General features: G+C 47.0%; 1 protein-coding gene across 1 annotated transcript in view; it reads right to left on the bottom strand.

The window, feature by feature from the left end:
* Positions 1–21,259, bottom strand: part of LOC309793371 (regulator of G-protein signaling 9-like) — a gene marked incomplete at its 3' end in the record, with an annotated part of 59,418 nt that extends 38,159 nt beyond the window's left edge. Inside the window, exons 1-2 of the mRNA XM_082603844.1 lie at positions 21,174–21,259; positions 20,490–20,753 (exon numbers count right to left, since the gene is read on the bottom strand). The remainder of the gene's footprint in view (positions 1–20,489; positions 20,754–21,173) is intronic.
* Between the last annotated feature and the right edge of the window lie 274 nt (positions 21,260–21,533).

Raw genomic sequence — 21,533 nt, 5'->3', positions numbered from 1 at the left:
CATTAAAAATGAATGAAATTTTGCCATTGGAAGGGACATGGATGGGCCTGGAGGGCATTATGCTTAGTGAAATAAGCCAGACAAAGAAAGAAAAATACTGTATGATATCACTTATATGTGGAATCTGAAAACTACAACAAACTAGTAAATGTAACAAAAAAGAAGCAGACTCACAGATACCGAGAACCAACTAGTGATTCCTAGTGGGGAGGGGTATGAGGGGAGGGGCAATATGGGTAGGGGATTAAGAGGTACAAATTATTAGGTATCAAACAAGCTACAAGGATATATTGTACAATATGGGGAATAAATAACTACCAATGGTGTATAACCTTTAAAAATTGTGAATCACTATATTGTACACCTGTAACTTATATAATATTGTACAGCAACTATACTTCCATTTTTTAAAAAATTTTAATTCAAAAAAGGAAAAAATGGCATTACAGGAAAAGGCATTTTCACAACTTGAAATAGGCTTTCGTTTTAAGACAGCTGAGGGCTTCGGGGGAAGTGTGAAGGCCTCCAGGCTGTGCTGTGGTCTCTGCTCAGCCTCTCACCGGATGTGAGACTTAACAGCTTTATTGAGGGATAACTGACATACACTAAACTGCATATATCTGAAGTGCACGCTTTGATGAGTTTCGATATATGTATACCCCCATGAACCTACACCCACGGTCAAGATGGGGAGCACATCTGTCACCCCCCCAAGTTTCCTTATGCCCTTTGTGACCCCTCCCCCCGCTGTCCCCAGGCAACCCCTGACCTGCTTTCTGTCACCGTGAATTAGTGGGAGGGGTGAATCTGATCACGTTACCTAATCTCTCCAAGTCTCTACTTTCTCAGTAGTAATAAGAAAGAGCCCGACTTGATGAATTCAAAATTCCCCTCCAATCTGAAAGTCACATGACTTTAATAAGTGAAGGTAAATAAATACACAGCTCAATCAGCCTGAAGGCTGGCAGAGTGGGATTTAGCGCTCCGTACAAAGCGAGGCCTCTCTGGACTTAGACCAGCCACCACAAAACGGGATTCCACGTGGCAGACATTCAAAAGAGCCGAAGAGCTGAGTGCCACCATGGATGTGCCCCCAACCATTCCTGCCCCGCGTGATCGGGGAGGGTTGGGGGAGAGGGGCAAGAGGGACCCACCTTAGGAGAAGAGACCCCAAGAAAATGTATTACTTGGTGCACCCCATCTGTATCAATCTTACTGAAATCCTTCTCTTTTGTCAAACATGCCCATCCTGCGAAGGATTTTTAAACCCAAAGCATGCCAGCGAGGGTCCTCTACTGGTGCTCACATGCTCCCCCTGCCGGTGGGGTGGCTCAGCCTCCAAAACCCTGGGTTCCCAGCCCCTCATCCTGCCCCCAGCAGCCACCTCTGTCCACGGAGAGCAGGTGTCTTTCTTAGGGCTTTCCAAAGCAAGGGATTTTCCAAAGTTCCTGCACATTCTGCTCTTTCCCTTGGTTTCCCCAGGAACAGCAATGTCTGGAAGGGTACAGGAAGATGATGCTACAGGAGATGCCAAGGAAATAAAAATATTAGCCCATGAAAGAATTTTCTTCTAAGACTATACTTTCAGGGATCATTTCTATAGTTCGTTACTAGGGAAGTTTCTCTGAAAGAGATATGGGAACATATGTATATGTATAACTGATTCACTTTGTTATAAAGCAGAAACTAACACACCATTGTAAAGCAATTAGACTCCAATAAAGATGTAAAAAAAAAAAAAGAATTTTCTTCTGACATCCATTGCTTCCACGTCACCCAGATGCTGCATTTGAAGATCAACTTCACCCATGCTCTTTGCTCCCACGTGTGGGTCTAATATTGCTTTCTCTCTCTTCTCTCTCTCTTCTCTTTCTAGGTAGGTAGGTAGATAGATTATAGATAGATAGATAGATAGATAGATAGATAGATAGATAGATAGACAATGTCCGGTTACATCACCTGAACCTTGGAAAAGCCAGTTCTGCTCTTTCCCTTTCCCTCTTTATGTTTGGTACACAGCCCTCCTGGGTTCAAACTCAAGTCACTTTACAGACAACCATATTTGGTGTTTTGTAAAAAGTGCAAAACTTTAGGGGAGGAAGGAGTGACTGCTAATGAGTATGGAGTTTCTTCTTGGGGATAATGAAAATGTTCTGGAATTAGACAGTGGTGATGGTTGCGTGACCTTTTGAATAGACTAAAAGGACTGAACTGTACACTTGAAAACAGTGAATTGTAATGGTATGGAAATTATACCTCAAGTTTTTAAAGTGCAAGCTCAGAGAAATCATTTTCCCCAGGTTTTGCTATTATAAGGCCCCCTCTCTTTCTCAAAAATCTTCAGCGGCTCCCCATCACCTCCCTAATAAAATTCATTCTCTCCCACTCTGGCCCGATCTAAACTGTCTCCTGTAGTGTCACTACCCCTCGACATGGAGTTTCTTTCTCTCGCCAGCCTTGAAGTCTGCTTTTTCACCAGCCTGTGGTGGATTTTCGCCCCCCAGGTCTTTCCCACCAGGTGTTCTGCTGACACCTCCCTCCTCCCCATTCCTTCACCACTGAGTTCGTGCCATCCCCGTGGCATTTTTCCACGCACAAATTTGGGTGGGACATCATTGGTGTTCATCTTACATCCCCTGCTAATCGATGAGTTTCACCAAGAATAAGGTCAGCCAGCAGCTTGTGAGCAGCGGTCTCTGGGTTTTGGTTTTGGTTCTGGCGGGGTGTAGATCTGATTGTGGCACTGCCAATTTCTGAGGTGTAAATACTCCTGTTAATGTGACATCAGTGACCACAGAATCACTGGACGGGAGGTGAAGGTCCTTCTGTATCTGTTGGATTCATTTTGCAGCAGCAAAAACTGCTAAGGATTAGCAAAACCTGAGCTGGAGCATCGTTACATAAAGACTGAGCAGAAAATTTTGTAGCAACTAGAACTGTTCCAGAAACTTCAGAGGTGATCTCATGGACCAGGGAACTGGGAGTCATTGTAATATTCGCAGCTTAAGAGGCCATGGTCTAGGATGTTGTAGACAAGACCTACACTACACTCAATGGTTGCATCTCTTCCGACTCTGAGAATTATTGAGTCTCAGATGGGTGTGGCTCCAAGGGAGTCTTGTATGGCTGGTATCACTCAACCAATATCACCTTCAGAGGCTGGGCAATCACCCCTTAGAAAGGGTTTTCTGGCTGCCCCGATCCACCTCTTCCATGCACTTAAGGAAGCCTGCCCTTTTAAGCCCACTCTTCACTCTGCATCGTATGTGTGAAGTTTTGCACATGAACGTTGGGCTTGCAGGGCAGTATCTGATATGTTGCGGGTAGATTTGATTTCCTTGAAGGCGGTGGTTATTTCGCCTGCCAGTCCCCAAGGGAAGAAATAGGTTCTAAGGCAGAAAAAAGAAGCAGGAATTCAGAAAGTCAGTCTTGGGTACCAGTCTATTGCTGGAACTCACCTGCCCACCATAAGAGAACAAGTCCAGGGCCAGGAAGAAACGGAGTCTGCAATCTCCAGGGATCACACCATTTTTGTTAAGAAAATTGTTCTAGTTTCATGTGGTTTTTGCCATTTCCCTTTTGTGTCTCCTCTAGGATTCATGACATTTTCATTCATTGTTCCAGCGTTCTCTACTCTGTGTCAGGGAGTATTCAGTTTTGTTCAACAAACCTTGACGGAGCACCGTTTCTGGGCTGGGAACCATGTTAAGCACCCGTGGTATAAAGGTGACTAAGACACAGTCCTGCCTTGAAGATGTCTCCAGTAGAAAAGAAAGACATAAAATATAATTCTGGGATAGTGCAGTGGATGGTGTGGGAGTATGTGGAAGGCAAAAAAGAAAAGGAAAGAACAGAAAGGTGGTAAGAGCCTGCTCAGATGAAATCATAATGGTTTCACATAACAGGCCTTAGTGTACCTGCTCATTCACTGAGGGCTCGCAACAACCTAGGAGTAGTTGTCTATTATTAAGACCCCCAGTCAACAAATGAGTAAAGAGAGGGGAAAGGTTGGGAGGGAGATAAATTAGGAGATTGGGATTAACACCCACACACTACTGTATATAAAATAGATAAGCAACAAGGACCTACAGTATAGCACAGGGAACACTACTCAATACTCTGTAATAACCTATATGGGAAAATAATCTGAAAAAGAATAGATGTAAACATATGAATCACTTGTAAGTCAACTCTACTCCAATATAAAATTTAAAAAAATGTTTAAATGAGTAAAGAATAAAAATAACAAGCTGAAGTTTTTGCCCCTATTAAGAGCAGAGCCAGGGCTGGGACCCAGGCAGCCTGGCCTCTGACTTCACACCTCACCTCCATGCAATGCCAGGGTCCTCGGATCGGCCAGGAACTGTGTCCTGTGCCCGCCTCAGTCGTGAACTGAGAGCTAGCTGGTTTCCCACAGAAAAATCATGGTGTTAAAACCAGAAAGAGAGAAAACTGGGTGCTCGGCAAGCAAAATCAACAGCTGTCCATGGTAGAGTCACTTCAGAAATGCAGCTTTTCCTCTCTCTCGGGTTGTTGGTCTGGGATGAGCTTTCCACAGATGGTTATCTCACGTGTCAGGGTCTGAACTTACTTCTTCAATGGCTTCTGACACAGAGCGCCAAGTAGTTTTTCTTCAATGGCTTCTGACACAGAGCGCCAAGTAGTTTTTCAGCAGGATTGCATATTTACATTCCATTTGCCCAGAATGAACTAATTTCACCATGCCCTTGTTTGTGTTGGGTGCTACTACGTTTCTTATACCTAGACAATTCTAATTTTTCTAGATTCTGTATTTGCACGTGCATAGTTTTCCCTTTTTAGATCAGAAAATCCATATAAGAGGGTACTATCTCAAAGTTGTTAACGTGACGCTCTGAATCCACAGGTGAGCCAGAAGGGGCCCAGTCGGAGGGAAGGACAGGTGTGCCCGTTCATCCTTGCCGTTTTAGGGGTGAAGAGGGCTGCGTTTGGGAGAAAAAAACAAAAGCCGCAGGTCCAGCACCCAGGCTGGGGTTCACGTTCAAAAGGCACTTCAGTGTAAATCCGTTTTAAAAAAAAATTATTTAGCGTCATTTCAGCTGTGTGATTGCATAAAAGCTAGACTTTACGTCATTAAAAAACGGATGTCCGCCTGCACTGGTAAAAACCGGCTAGAAAACTGATAGGGAGTTTGGGGGTGCCCTACTGTGTTCCTGCATCTCCATTTTTAAACATCGTGATGCGGGGAATTTCCGCCGCTCTGCTAGCACTGCTGCCAGGTGCGCACAGACACGAAAGGGCAGGGAAAGGTTCCGCGGTCCCCGTCCCTTCCCGCAGAGGGGCCGGGCCCGGCCCAGACCATAGAGGCGCGGACACCTCCAAAGTCCTAGGGAGGAAACGCGGGCTCCCGGAGGCGGACTTCCGCCGGCAGCCATGTCCGGCCCCGCCCCTCCGGGCCCTGGCGCCTGCTGTGTGTGGGTCTGCTACGGGGAGCTGGTGGCGGGTGCGGACCCTGGAAGTTTGGGGCCCCTTCCCCGAAGTGGGGGGTCGGGGTCGGCCCCTGAACCCCCAGCGCTGTGGACTTGTTTCCTCGTTATAACTCCTCGAGCCGTGGTGAAACCCGCCCTAAAAATACGTGATTTAGGCTTGTCTTGGTGTATCTGAGAGAACGACCGGCTGCCTGTGTGAAAAACAGTCAAGTAGCTAAAACAAACAAGTGTGTCTTCGTGTTTTGTCGTGTGCAGATGCGGAGGGAGGACTTGGGGCGCAAGACGAGGCCCTGCGCCCTGGAAGGAGCGGGGCGCCGGGGGACAAGGCGGCCCGGAAGATCGGCACGGCCTCCCCCGGGCGGGGGGCGGGGAGGGTGAGGCTCAGAACTGAGCTCTCGCCCGGAAGTGGGCCTGGCGATTAGATCCCTGCGGAGCACTGGCCGCGGTTCTTCCTCTTCAGTACCGCGCTCGCTACAGGTGCTGACTGCCTAGACTTTTGTACTTCCGTGTCCTCGATTTTAAAGTGAGGATGGTACCGGCCATCCTGTCCTACTGTGGAATCCTGTCCTACTGTGTATCATCTTATACTACTGTGTGTGATCCTGTCCTACTGTGTGTGATTGTACTGTGGCATATATTCTTTAGTGAACCGGATTTACCTTCTCTGACACTATAAGATTGTGTTGGAGGAATGTTTCATAGAAAGAAACTTTGACTGCAGTGTGTTCCTGAGGGGAAAATAAAAGATGGACAAGATTGGGATTTGAACTGCGGTCTCTTGCCACAGTTACTGACAGAATATTAAATTGTTCTGAGAAGCTTTGCAGTAATGGAACTCACCTAACTCTGTTTAGCCGGGTGTTTCTCAAGCATTTGACCACAGAAACTTGAGTAACACCCTATTAATAGCTCCCCAACGCGGTTTTGACCAGAACGCATTTTTGGGAGACGCTGACATAAAGAAATCATTCACGTGAGCACAGACCTGTGCAACAGTCACTCTCACTTCTCAAAAGACATTTCAGAACTACTTTTTGAAAACCACCTGACTGGATTTCAGTAAGGATAGTTTCAGTTTTACAGACATTGGAGAAATTGGTCCATAAATAATGAAGTACTACAAGCTGTTAACATTTGGAAAAGGAAGTGAACCTTCCTCACCCTTCCTCCTTTGTACATCATGGACAGTAAATAACATCTTAACATCACTGCGCCAGTATTATCAGCGTATTATCAGCATATTATTCATAAAGCAATAGGAATAATTACTTTGAAAAACACAGATCGTTCCAAGTGGAAATTCTACAACTCAGGGCTTCTGAATGACAAACCTTGGACATTTGTTCAAGGACCTACTTTAGTAAAACATGATTAACATTTCCTGCTATAAATAGAATGTAGCTAAGAAACGCTTAAGTATGTTGTATGTATATATGAAGGGACATTCGCTCGAAACTTGCCCTAACATTATAGAATAAAATTTAGTACACGGACTGTCTTCAGCTTTATTCACGATGACTTAGCTGCTGAAGTAACAATAGAAGCTCTTAAGGCAATTTCATGTGTTTGGTGCAAACCTCTTATCAAGGGGAGCTTTGAAGTGACTTACCAGTGTGTTACTAAACTTGCACTTTCAAGCAGGACCTGCCTAAGGATGACAGTAACAAGACGTTACAGTGTCCTTGTTCCAGTGTCTGGTCCTCCATCCTGTTGGGCCAGAAACCTACACCGTTCGCACAGAGATAACCAGGCTCCAGAGGACACACTAACGCTAACCAAACTCAAAAGGGACCAATGTATAAACCCGGAGTGTAAGGTAATTCATTTCTAGTGAAAAATATAACTATCAGGCAGCTGGCAAACTTTATTCACCAACAGTGTGTTCCTTCTTGAAAGAAGATCTACATGGGAGTCCAGATTCATATACTATGGGTATATCATATAGGAGACACATGGCATGGAATCAGAACAAGAATGATACCCAAGTTTAATGGCATTGGGTGTCTTCACCCTACAGGTGTACCTGTCAGGTTAGCTAGATCATTTTCCTGGGTAAAAGCACTCTCATCCATGGTGCTAGAGACAAGATAAGCCATTTTGTCTCTTTGAACATCTCTTTCAGAGATGCTTTCCCATATTCTTTCTTGATCTGGAGTACAATGCAATTGACTTGGTTCAATCTTTTCTGTTTACAGCCCCCATCCAGCTGGACCTCCATGAAGTTGCACCTGGGGCAGAAAGATAGGCTACTGTGTGGTCACACAGAGACTTTCCTCCCTGGGGGCAGAGAAAGCCAGAAGCCTGCTTGGGAGACCCTGTCTCTGTCTGCCTGAAGCACAGGTGAACTGGATTGTGGAGGGCACCTTGACAAGAAGAAAGATCACAGCTGGGGCAGTCAGGGAGGTCTGATGGAGAGGGCCACATAGTGCAAAGTCACACAGGTTTCTTCAGGAAGCCATCTGCTTGAACAGTGAGTAACGTGTGCCTGCGATGCAAAATTCTGCTTCTTTAAACAGAATTTAATGATTTAAAGTATATGCACCACATTCTGTTGGTGAAAATCATGGTTGTGAAAACATGTTCGAAAGATCTGTATATGTTGTCTTTTCTAAGTGAACATTTTATTTCGATTAAAATATACGTACATATAACATGCTAATCAAAATGCGTTTTACTTAGTTCTCCCTCACCTTCAATCTATTGATATACTCTAAATTGATGTTTTTCAGGCCCTTGACCTTCACCCCATAAGAGGCATTACAGTGTTCCCCAATTTTATGATTGAGAATGGTCTGAATAGGAAAGGGGCATAAGAGAAAGGCCAAATATAACTTTTCTGCTAATTAATTTCATAGAACAACCAGCAAAGATTTTAAAAATAATTTCCTGGTCACAACAGGAAAGAGAGAATTCATTGTCAATAGGTCTGCAGAATGAAAATGAATCAATGAATCATCCTTGGGACTTCCCTGCTGGCGCAGTGGTTAAGAATCCGCCTACCAACACAGGGGACACATGTTCGATCCCTGGTCTGGGAAGATCCCACCTGCTGTGGAGCAACTAAGCCCATGCACCACAACTATTGAGCCCGTGTGCTGCAACTACTGAGCCTGCGTGCCTAGAGCCCGTGCTCCGCAACAAGAGAAGCCACCACAATAAGAAGCCCATGCACCGCAACAAAGAGTAGCCCCTGTTCACCACAACTAGAGAAAGCCCACACGTAGCAACAAAGACCCAACACAGCCAAAAATAAATAAAATCATTAAAAAAAAAAAAAGAATCATCCTAGTCAGAAACATGGAAATGCAGGAAGGAATGAAAAATACCAGAAAGGATAAAAATATGGGGAATTAGTAATAAATATTAAATGTCAACCTAACAATTATCATGTCTCATGGAGATAAATTTATGTGTAGAACTAAAAATGTATGAAACAACACAAAAAGAGGAAAGGGATAAACTTTTAGGAAAGCTAAAGTTGTCTAAGGTCCTAGCAGTACTGGGAAACTGGTAAAAGTAATAAATTGTATTAGACAGAAATAAGACAAGAGTACATATTGTCTAATCTCTAGGATAACAACTAAAAGAAAATAATGTATAATAACAGAATGTATAACCTACAAGTTTGGGGTGGGGAATAGAGTAAGAGATAATATTTTATTAATCCACAAGAAGGCAAGAAAAAAGAAAAATGGAACATAAAACAGATTAGCCAAATAGAAAAAAAAATAGAAAGTAGGAATAAATCCAACTATATCAGCAGTTGCTTTATATGTAAACGGACTAAATAATACAAGAAAAAGACTAAGATTGTCAGATGTGATAAAGAAAACAAAACATGTAACTTCTAAGAGAGACACTTTAAATATACAGAGACAGAATGATTAAAGTAGAAGGATGGGAAAAGATAGATTACACAAACCCTAGCAAAAAGAAATCAAGTGTATCTGTATCAGTATCAAATAAGACTTTAAGGCAAGAAGCATTACTAGAACTAAAGAAATATCATAATGGGTCAATCCAACAAGAAGATAACAAGTCACAAATCTGTACATAGTCAATGACATAACTTCAAAATACATACAGCAAAAATTAAAGAAGAAAGAGACAAATCCACAATCATAGCGAAAAACTAACACACTTTCCTCAATAGCTTATACAACCAGCAGATAAAAGACCAATCAGGATATAGAAGATAAAACACACAATTAACAAACTTGACCTGGTGGCTATACGTAGAATTCTGTACTCAACAATGACAGAATTTACATTTTTAAGTGTAAGTGAAACATATACCAGAATTGACCATATAGTGGATTATAAAGAAAGCCTCAACCAATTTCAAAACATTGAAATCATTCAGAGAATTTTTTTTTTTTTTTTTTTTTTTTTTTGCAGTTCGCAGTCCTCTCACTGTTGTGGCCTCTCCCGTTGCGGAGCACAGGTTCCGGATGCGCAGGCTTAGCGGCCATGGCTCACGGGCCCAGCCGCTTTGCGGCATGTGGGATCCTCCCGGACCGGGGCACGAACCCATGTCCCCTGCATCGGCAGGCGGACTCTCAACCACTGCGCCACCAGGGAAGCCCCAGAGAATGTTATTTGACCACAGTGGAATTAAGCTTAGAAATCAGTAAAAAAAAAGATTATATGCATTGTCTGGAAATTTAAAAATATATTCCTAAATAATTCATAAACTAAAGAAAACCCCCAGATATTAGAAAATATTTTTAATTGAATGATAATAAAGACATAACATATAAAAACTCACAGGATTCAGCTAATGCAGGGCACAGAGAGAAACTTATAACCTTAAAAATGTACACATTAGAGGGACTTCCCTGGTGGCGCAGTGGATAAGACTCCGCGCTCCCAATGTAGGGGGCCCAGGTTCCATCCCTGGCCAGGGAACTAGATCTCACGTGCATGCCGCAACTAAGAGTTCACATGCCACAACTAAGGAGCCCACGAGCTGCAACTAAGACCCAGTGCAACCAAATAAATATTAAAAAAAAAAAAGAATTCAATGGAAGAAAGACATCAAAAAAAATGTACACATTAGAAAAATGGTAGGCTGAAAATCAGTGATTTATTCTTCTATTTCAAGAATGTATTAAAAGAACAGCAAGTTAAATATAAGGAAAATAGAAGGAAGTAAATGAGAAAAATGATAAACAGTGAAGTAGAACACAAATATACAACAGAGAAAATCAAAAGTTGGCTCTTTGAAAATATCTTTAAATGGTAAACTCCTAACAATACTGTCCTACAAAAACAAAACAAATGCCCAGTATTAGAAATGAAAAAGAATGTCACTACAGAGCCTACAGACATCAAAAGGATTAATAAACATATTACTTTTTAAACTTCACACTAAAATTTTGAAATTTCAGATGAAATGGGAAATTTTCTTGAAAAATGCAGCTTTCCAAAGCCCACTGAAGAAAATGAAAATTTTAATATCTAATATCTAATAAATAAATTGAAGTTATTCAAGAACTTCCCACAAAGAAAACTCCAAGCGTATCTGGCTTCACCAGTTAATTCTTGCAAATATTTAAATAACACGAATCTTGCACAAACTCTTCCCGAGAATAGAAAAGCAGAGTATACTTCCCAACTCTTTATGTGGCCAACATAACCTTGATAGAAAATTGGACTAGAATCTTACAAGAAGGAAAAATCACTGGCCAGTCACTCACGTTGTGATATAATAAAAATGAATATTTGGCCTTTGTCCAGGTTCCTGGCACACAGCTCTGAACCCCTTGGAATCTCAGGGTAACACAAGTGTCTCTTGTATGCTGATGAGGTGGCTGGTGCCTGGAGGCCCTTCGGGCTGGTCACCAGAAAGAGAGGCCTGATTAGAGGATTGAAACTTCCAGCCCAGACCCCTAAACTGTAGGGAGGGAAGAGGGATGGAGATTGAGCTAATCACCGCCGGCCAATGAGTCAATCGATCATGTCTACATAATGAAACCGCCATAAAAACTCCTAAACGGCAGGGTTCATAGTGCTTCTGGGTTGGTGAGCACATCAAGGCACCAGCAGGGTGACTTGCCTGGAGACAGCATGGAGGCTCCAAGCATGCCCTCACCCCCGTATCTTGCTCTATGCCTCTCTTCCATTTGCCTATTACAGAACCCTGTCATTTACAATAAACCGGTAGCAGTAAGTAAAGCACTTCCCTGAGTTCCCTGAGTCGTTTAACGAAATATCTAAACTTGGTGGGTGGGGTGGGGGGCAGGTATGTGGAAGCCCCCAGTTTACAGCCAGTTGGTCAGAAGCACTGGCGACCTGAGCCTTGGGACTGGTGTCTGAAGTGGGGGTGTTCTTGTGGGACTGAGCCCCCTACACCTAACTCCAGGTAGTTAGTATTTCAGACCAAAAAAAGTGGCCGGCCATTTCAGCAGGCAAAGAATGGTGCCCAGGGCCAAGTCATCAGCGACTGCGGCCACTTCGGCCACGCCACCCCGGTGGTTTGCCCTGAGGGGAACGCTGGATGCAGAAAAACAGGCTACTGGCCCCAGAGGGTTAAGATGCAGATCTAAGGAATTTCGATGAGCTCAGACCCTTGCATCTTCCCATACACAGAAAAGGACTAAAATCACTTACTTGACGTGTCTGTTTTTTGTGATTAGCAGTAATCTTTTGACTTTCGACTACACAATTTTTTTTCAGCAAAAACTCCTCTATATCCTGACTCCTTCCTTGCCTCTTTGGAATGTTCTCCAGAGCTATGTGAGAGGCTGTCTCCCAGGCCATAGTCCTCAGTAAGGTCCCAGAATAAAACATAACTCACAACTTTTAGGTTGTGCGTTTTTTCCTTTCAGTCGACAGTGTCAAAATTGAGTTGAATTGTTAGACACCCAGTTGGTGTCAGAGAATTAGAGAACTGGTTGGTGTCAGGAGAGGGAAAAAACCTCACTTGTGAATATTAGATGCAAAATCCTAAATAAATTACTAGCAAATAAAATCAAGCATCCAGCTAGGGTTTATTTCAGGAATGCAAGTGATGCAATATTCTAAAGTCAATCAAGGTAAGTCATCACATTAGTAGAAAAAAAAATCATTAACCATGTTGGTGCACACCTAAAAATGATGACATCAGGGAAAGTGGTTTCAAGAAGTAAGATCAGATGCATCTTTCCTTCCTCCCTCTGAGTCCTACCCCTCCAGTCTGAGTTAATTTGTAGGAGAAAACTGCAGTCTGTTCCAGGCCTGGCCTGGCCTGAACTACAGGCTGTATTACCTGTTAAGTCACAAGGACTCCTGATTACAGGACCCTCTGGCTTTGCATTTTGACCCCCATCTCTGGTTCTGCATGTCTTTTACTGATGCTTCAATCTGCAAGACAAAACAGAAGGAGGCTAGCAAGCCGGTACTATTGAACAATTAATTATTGTACCAGGTGCTCTGGCAGGTCCTAGAAAAACAAACATGAATCAAGGTCCTGGAAGATTAAGTAACTCATCAAAGGTCCCACTGCTGATACATGGCAGGGCTGAGATATGAACGCAGTCAGTCTGGTTCCCGAATTCATAGTCTTATTCATTCTGTGTCACTAACTCTATGTATGGATCACTAAGCATAATACTAAGCTTTAAGTGTCAAATTGACATGTTACACATGCTGTGAAAGTGTAAAGGAAAGAGATTAATTTGACTGGGGGTAGGTTGGTTTAGAAGAGCTTTAAAGAAAGAAGCAGCATTTAAACTGGAACTTAGAAGATGACAATTTTAAACAGCAGAGAAAGTGTGTTAGTCAGGACAGACTGGGTTATGCTGCAGTAACAAAGGTTAAACACAACAAAGATTTGTTTCTCTTATGCAAATGCTAATTCATTGTCCTGGCAATGTCCAGGGCACTCCCTCAATGCCATGACTCAGGGATGCAGGCTGTTACCATCTATGGTCCACATGCCTTCACGAGCGCTGTGCAGGGAAGACACCAAAAGTGGAGAATTTGGGCTTCCCTGGTGGCGCAGTGGTTGAGAGTCACCCTGCCAATGCAGGGCACATGGGTTCGAGTCCTGGTCTGGGAAGATCCCACATGCCACGGAGCAGCTGGCCCCGTGAGCCACAATTACTGAGCCTGCGCGTCTGGAGCCTGTGCTCTGCAACAAGAGAGGCCGTGATAGTGAGAGGCCCGCGCACCGCGATGAGGAGTGGCCCCCACTTGCCACAACTAGAGAAAGCCCTCACACAGAAACGAAGACCCAACACAGCCATAAATAAATAAATAAATAATAATTTAAAAAAAAAAAAAGTGGAGAATTTGCACCTGCCTTTCAATGCTTTCAGCCTGGAAACCACACGTATCACTACTGCTTGTAGCCTGTTGGTTCTAAGACAGCACATGGGATATAGGGTGAGAATTTTTTGCCTCTGCCACTGAGAAAAGGGGCGTTCCAGACTGAGGAGCGAACATGTGCAAAGGTATGAGAGGATAAAAATGCATGGTATGCAACATAAGAGCAAAGAGACCTAGGACCCAATAGGCCTTGATGATCATTTCATAGGTGTATTAGTTTGCTCGGGCTGCCGTAACAAAATACCACAGACTGTGGGGCTTAAACTTCAGAAATGTATGTTCTCACAGTTCTGGAGGCCGGAAAGTCTGAGGTCGGGGTACCAGCAATGTTGTTTTCTCCTGAGGCCTCTCTCCTTGGCTTGCAGACGGCCATCCCTCTGCCCACGGGCCCCTGGTGTCTCTCCGTGTGTCTTAATCTCCTCTCATTAGGACACCAGACAAATTGGATTAGGGCCCAAATGAGTGGCATCACTTGACCTTAATCACCTCTTTAAAGGCTTTACCTCTGTTACAGACTGAATGCTGGCATCTTCCCCAAATTCATATATTGAAGCCCTAACACCCGGTGTGACTGTATTTGGAGGTGGAGCCTCTCAGAAGTTATTAACGTGAAATGAGGTCATAAGGATGGGGCCTGGATCTGGTAGGATTAGAGCTCATGAGGACAGAGACCAGCGAGCTTGCTCTCTGGGAACTTTCTCTCTCTGGGAACTCACAGAGAGGTGGCAGCTGCCTACAAGCCAAAGAGAGATGCCTCAGAATGAGACCCACCTTGCTGGCCCCTTGATCTTGAACTTCCAGAACGGCGAGAAAATAGATTTCTGTCATTTAAGCCGCCCAGCACGTAGCTATCCTGAATTGACTAAGACAGTCTCGGAATACAGTCACAGTCTGAGAAGCTGGGGGTTAGGGCTTCGACACGTGAAGCTGGGGGACACAATTCAGCCCATGACAATGGGCACGTGGAAGCTGTCGGGGAGGAACGTCATAGTTTGCCTTGATTCACAAGATCACAGAAGGCAACAAAAAGGGGGGCACGCAGAGGTGGGAGCCCAGAGAGCGGGTGAGTGCGATAGTTCAGGCGGCAGCCCAAGGACTGGGAGGATGGAGACTGGGGGGATGCTACTCCCTGGAGACTGGATTCGCCTTGGGGAGGGAAGAGAACCTGACTGCAAGGTGTCCAGGCTCCAGCGCAGGAAGCACAAAAGCAGGAGCCTGGGACTTCCCTGGTGGCGCAGTGGTTGAGAGTCCGCCTGCCGATGCAGGGGACACGGGTTCGTGCCCCAGTCCGGGAAGATCCCGCATGCCGCGGAGTGGCTGGGCCCGTGAGCCATGGCCACTGAGCCTGCGCGTCCGGAGCCTGTGCTCCGCAAGGGAGAGGCTACAACAGTGAGAGGCCCGCGTACCACAATTAAAAAAAAAAAAAAGCAGCAGCCTGTTTTGGAAGAGGAAGATTTCCGTGTGTGCTGTGCTGCTGGATCGGCTTCAGAATGCCTAGGGGACGACTGGAGACAGTGCCCCCAGCTCCGGGGGAGGAGGAGGGCAGAGGGGCAGCCAGGGGGAGGGCAGAGCAGAAGCAGAGGGACGGGGCTGGAGGTGTCAGCGTGTGTGCAGACGACCGCCCTCGGAACTCGGGTCTCCCTTCCCGCCCCCCCTCACACCTCTACCTCCTGCTGCTACACGTCCACCGGGGGCCCCCAAATGCGACCAACGCCCTGACTCCTGCCCACCTGGCCCAAAGCCGTCCAGACAGACTGCTCATCTCACTGTCTCACTCTAGCGATTTTCCTGCAGTTCATCCGATTCCATGTCACCTTGTATAAACCCTCAGTTCACAAAGCCCTTTTACAGGCATGAAGGTACCCGTGGTCTGAACGGGGCAGTGGTCTTCCCAGCCTCGCGGAAGCTTCTATGTCAGCTCCGTGACCCTGGGCCTGTCATCTAACCTCTCTGGACCTCAGGGTTTTCATCCGCTGCAGAAAAAATGCACTACCCGCTTCCTCTACTTAAAAAAGCAGTTGTGAAGATCAAATGAAAATACTGAATGTGGAACAGCTTTATCATCTCTAAGGCAACATAGGAACAGTGACATCTGGGGTGGGAGTGGCAGTGATAGAAGTTATTGTCACATGATGCCCTTTAGGGGTCAACAAATAAGGTTACATGAGAAAAGCTCAGCCAGACAACCAAATCCAAAGAGAGCGACTGAACTGAATGCTTCCTCTGGAGCCAACTGTATGATTGCTACAAATAAACAACATAATCCTCGTCCTCTGGGAGCCAGGGCAGCAGAATACGGAGACAGGGAGAGATGCACACACAGCACAGGATAAAGCGTGTCGCAGCTGGGCGTACGGGTCCTGCACAGGAGCTCAGAGGGAGCGGAGATCCTCTGGATGGTCCAGGGGTGCTTCCTGGAGGGAGTGGACTTTGAAGGGAGCCCACGATGTGGCCAGGCCGGGGTGGGTGCACACTGACCTGGCTGCGCTGGAGGTGAAATGTCATGCAGGGAGCCCTGAACTGGAGACACTCCACCCACCACCCCGGTGGCTGGCAGGCCCCCCACGTCCCCAGGGCGGGGTGGGGGGACACACGACACCCTAGGTCAGCGCGAAGGGCTGGGCTGTCCTATTTCCACCTGCTGCTAAACCAGCACCAGCAGCAGAACCACAATCCTGAGAAGCGGCCGAGATCAGGGGCAAGGTCACGGCCGCTCCGGGCCCAGCGCCGGCCCCTCAGCTGCCCGCGGGACCGGCCGGGGCCCGGGGCACCCAGGGGTCCTCGTGCAAGACCCACCGTGAGCTCGTCCGCACAGACACGCTCTCAGCTCGCAGGATCCTTGTGGAACGGAAATGATGCATTTCCACTCCACTCGGAGCTGCAGTGCTTGGCCTCCTGCACGGTCAGGGTCTGGGGGCGTCTCGGGCCACGGGGACACCGAGCGGCTCCCAGCGGAGAAGGGGGCACGGGGACACCCCAGGAGGTGGCCGGAGGGCTGCTTCCCCCGGAAGCGGGCGGGGACCGAGGGGCGGCAGGGGTCACTCCTTCCCCAACACACACACACACACACACACCTGTTACGCTCATTTCTGATGACAGCGCTTAGAGCTCCATCCTGTCCCTCACAGCTTTGCAAGTTATACACAACTTTTCCTGAAAATACTGTACTTCGCTGGGTGAAGCCACCAGCTTCTTAGTAGAGAATCTGGGGGAGCTAGTTAGGCACTTTACCTGCTTTGCCAGTTAGAAATGTAAACTCCTCTGATGAAAAAAAAAAAATCAGCAGGCTCATTCCTTTCCCTTTGTGTTGAAAAAAATCAATCTACAAAGAATTTGAAACCCTTCAAAGGGGATTAACAAGAGCTATTTTCAAAAACCCAACAGAGACAAATTTCTTTCCAGCCGGGAGGGCCCACTTTGCACAAAGGGTTTGCCAGGAAGAGGGGAACATGTGTGCACCATGTATGCTCTTAGGGAGTTACCATGGTCTGAATGTTTGTGTCACCCCCCAGATTCAACCTAACCCCCAAAGCAATCATCTCCCACAGAAGGTGGGGTGACGAGGGTGGAATCCTCATGTGTGGGATTAGTGCCTGTATAAAGGAGACCCGGAAGCTCCCTCGCCCCTTCTACCATGTGAGAACACAGCCAGAAGTCTGCGACCAGGAAGAGGGTCCTCACCAGAGCCCAACCCTGCTTGCTGGCACCCTGATCTCAGACCTCCAGGCTCCAGAAGAGAGAGAAATAAATTTCTGTTGTTTGGAAGCTACCCAGGCTGTGGTATTTTGTTATAGCAGCCCCAATGGACTTAGACAGGAGTCTTCCCATTAGGGCAGAGAATAATTTTCCTCTGTAAGTTCACTTAAGTGGTTCCCTTTTAAAAAGTTATAATAAATGTAAAGTGCAAAAAAAAAATACGACTGACCCCTAGGATCTCAGAGAGGCAACCTCAGCCATCTCCTTTTCTTAAGCAGAAACTCTGTCCACCAACCACAGAAAATCCGCCTTGATTTTAAAGCTCTTCAGAAAGGATGCTGCTGTGGCCTTTCTCCGAGCCCCCGATCATCTCTGTGTTCTGTGTGCATCCCTCCTGTGGGTCTTCTTTCATCAGACACAGGGAAGACCCCCTGGCCCTTTCCCAACACACAAACACACAGACAGACAGACACACACACACACACACACAGAGTTGACCAGACCACAGCTTCCCGGCTATAACAAGAGGTCATCATTGGCCTGTCAGACCCCACAGTAGGCCTAGCGTCTCCACTCTCACATTCCAGCTCACTGAGGTATGACATCAAGCGTTTCAAGGAATCCAGTCACTAAAAGTATCAGAAGCCATGGCTTCAACATCCGTCTGCCCACACTCATGGTTTCTTCTCACATTACATGGCTGTCACTCTCCACGAGATCTCAGCGAGCGGTGCTCCCATAAACCAGAGAGGGCTCCCTGCCAACAGGACTCATCACGTCCTTTGCTGCGCAAAGCTGTGAATAGTGATCTTTCTTTCCTCATAAGGGCTCGTGTCCCAACTACAGTGCTGCCGTCCACAGCCCAAATGCCCAAGCCCCCCACCATGTGGCCTCCTAGCTGCATCCAGCCTCGATATAACTTTTGTTACATCCCCGATAACCACTGAGAACCACTGTCAAGTCTTCCAGAGCCTCCCTCTAGAAAAAGAGCTGCCTGTTGGCCATCGTCATTGGGCTCCAGTCAACAACAGACAGGCAATAGATCCACGGCTCTATGCACGTCCCTCCTCCTGTGTCCTGGTCCTCTTCCGGCGCCCCATCGGCCTCAAGAACGTCCTCCGAGCTCCAGCTAAACCACCACCAAATCTTCCAGAACCCTTCTGTGACACTCCACCCAGGATAAAGTGAATGCCTGCAAGGGCGCTTCCTCTACCCTCCAGGCATTTGCCATTGCACCTGTGATGTGCCATAGGGTTGGTGTACATGACCACCTCCCACTACTAGACTAGAAGCCACTTGAGGACAGGGACCACAGCCCCACTGTCTTTGTTATCCAGCATCTAACGATGTCTGACACATAGTAGGTGCTTAATAAATGCTTGTTGTGGGAAGATTGTATAAATGATGCTAGCAATTCTAAATCAGCCTAACCCTATACTATAATTTGAAAAGATACATGCACACCAATGTCCATAGCAGCACTATTCACAACAGCCAAGATATGGACGCAACCTAAATGCTCATCGACATAGGAACAGATAAAGAAGATGTGGTACATAAATACATATGTATATGTATATACAATGGACTATTACTCAGCCATAAAAACGAATGAAATAATGCCATTTTCAGCAACATGGATGGACCTAGAGATGATCATACTAAGTGAAGTAAGTCAGAAAGAGAAACACAAGTATCATATGATATCGCTTATATGTGGAATCTTAAAAAAAGAAAAAGATACAAATGAACTTATTTACAAAACAGAAATAGACCCACAGACATAGAAAACAAACTTGTGGTTACCAAAGGGGAAAGGGGGGGAAGGATAAATTAGGAGTCTAGGATTAACATATACAAACTACTGTATATAAAATAGATAAACAACAAGGACCTACTGTACAGCATAGGGAACTCTACTCAGTATTTTGTAGAGTAAGGGAAAATAATCTGAAAAAGAATCTGAAAAAGCAGGGTCAATTCGGTATGTGTCTGTGTGTGTGTGTCTGTGTGTTGGGAAAGGGCCAGGGGGTCTTCCCTTTGTCTGATGAAAGGAGACCCGCAGGAGGGATGCACACAGAACACAGAGATGATGGGGGGCTCGGAGAAAGGTCACGTGTATATATATATGTGTATATATATATACACATATATGTTATATGTATGTATCACTGTTCTGTACACCTGAAACTAACACAACATTATAAATCACCTACACTTCAATCAGTAAATAAATAAATCAGCCCAAGCCTCATTATGATGCCTATTCCTTGCAGTCCTCGCTGAGGACCACCTGTTTCCCTAAATCAAGAGGAAAGCTTTTCAGAGGGCTGCAGCAAGTTTTTTCCCACCTCCCCCTAGATGGTCAGGGCTGCCGGGACACAGGAAATGACAGGCTGGACCAGGAACAGAGCCCTGCGGGTGCCGGAGGCCACATTCTTCGAACCAGTGTGTCATCAGCTAACTCCACCAGGTGAAGCTCCTGGCTTTGGATGCTCCACCTCTTTCTGCCACATCTTAAACAAGCCCAGGACCCTCCGTGGTGCGCGCCCATCACCAGGCTGTGCAAAAAGAAACCAGACGTGGGGCTGGTGGTCACGACCATGTAGGGGTGGCACTGGGCCTGAGATGGCAGCCTGTGAGCCACAGGAGAAAGAAGGGCCCTTCTGACCAGCACCGTTCCCCCCAGTCCTGTCACAAGCCTGTCATTTCCTAAGCAGCTGGACTTGGAGTGGACACCGGAGGACGCTGAGCAAACTCTCTAAGCTCAGGGAAAAGTCACCCCATCCATTGCTCTGGCTCACAGCCGAGTGGTCTTTTGAACTTGAATCTGACATTGCTTGCCTGCTCCAAATTCCTCCGTGGCTTCTTTTGGGAAAAATCAGACCACCTTTGAAAGGCACAGGAGATTTTTACCATGTATCTTTGCCTGCCTGTCTGACCTCACACTCCCCGTGTATAAAAATCTCAGCAACAAGGAACAACTTGCCTTAAACACACCAGACTCGCACACACCTCTGCTCTGACGCACGTTGCTCCCGCTGCCTGGGTCTTCCTTCCGCCTCTTCTGGGCCCAGAAGAAGCCCCGATGCAGCATCCTTCAGTCTTAGATTCAAGGGTCTTCCTCTGCTGGGCGTCCCTGGCTCCTGGAGTAGAATCCGAAGCCCTTGCCCACTAGACTCTGTACTTTATGTTCCTAGCATTGTAGCGAGACCAGCTTCACTGTATCGCACCGACCGTTCTTCCAGTACTGGTCCTTACTCGCCTCAGTTTCCTTACCTGTAAAATGGGGATAATTGTCAAACCTATCGCTGTAGTGTCAGTGGGAGGACTGAGGCCCGGAAGTGGCCGTAGGGGTTGGAAAGGGAGCCGGGGAAAGAAGGGCAATACCCCGCGCATTCCTGTGCAGGTGTGCAGGTTCCCCCCACCTCCGTGGGTCACTGGGGTTACGGGGAGCCTCTGGGAGCAAGGGCATGGAGGGCAGAACACCCCCAGGACAGTACGGCCCCAGTGGGGAGGAAGCTTCTGGTAACGGGCTCCTCACCGCCCTACATGGACCAAGAGGCAGCCTGGAAACTGAGATCCTGTGGTTATTAAGACCACAAGGGCTGCCCCCCGCCCCTGCCCACATCGCCGCCGGCACTTCCCGGAGTTGGTCCCCGCGCCCCTCCCGGGCCCAGGTGATGGAACCGCGCTCACCTTCCGCAGAAATGCCATCCTCGGCCTGTACTGCTGACCTTGGTGTCGGATTGTCATCCTGGACCCTGGCGGACGCAGAACGTGGACACAACCGGAGGTAAGAGGAAGCCCCCGGAGAGGGCTCCGGCGTCCCCATGCGCAGGCTGGGTGGCGCGGCCTGCGGCGACCCCGGGAAGCTGCCCGAATCCGCGCCGGCCAATCAGCGCGCCGCGCCGCGGGCCGGCCGTGCTCTGCGCCGGCGCCCACCTGCCGCCAGGGGGCGCTGTCGGGCTCCTCCGGGACCCCCGGAGCCGCAGGTGAGCCCCGCGCTACCGGAACCCGCGTGGGAGGCTCTGCGGCAGGGGGTGAGCTTGGACCGCA

Source organism: Mesoplodon mirus (genome assembly GCF_964341445.2).
Source record: "Mesoplodon mirus genome assembly, chromosome: 18".
In the NCBI taxonomy this organism is placed as follows: Eukaryota; Metazoa; Chordata; class Mammalia; order Artiodactyla; family Ziphiidae; genus Mesoplodon; species Mesoplodon mirus.
This window is presented reverse-complemented; position numbering and strand designations above follow the sequence as displayed.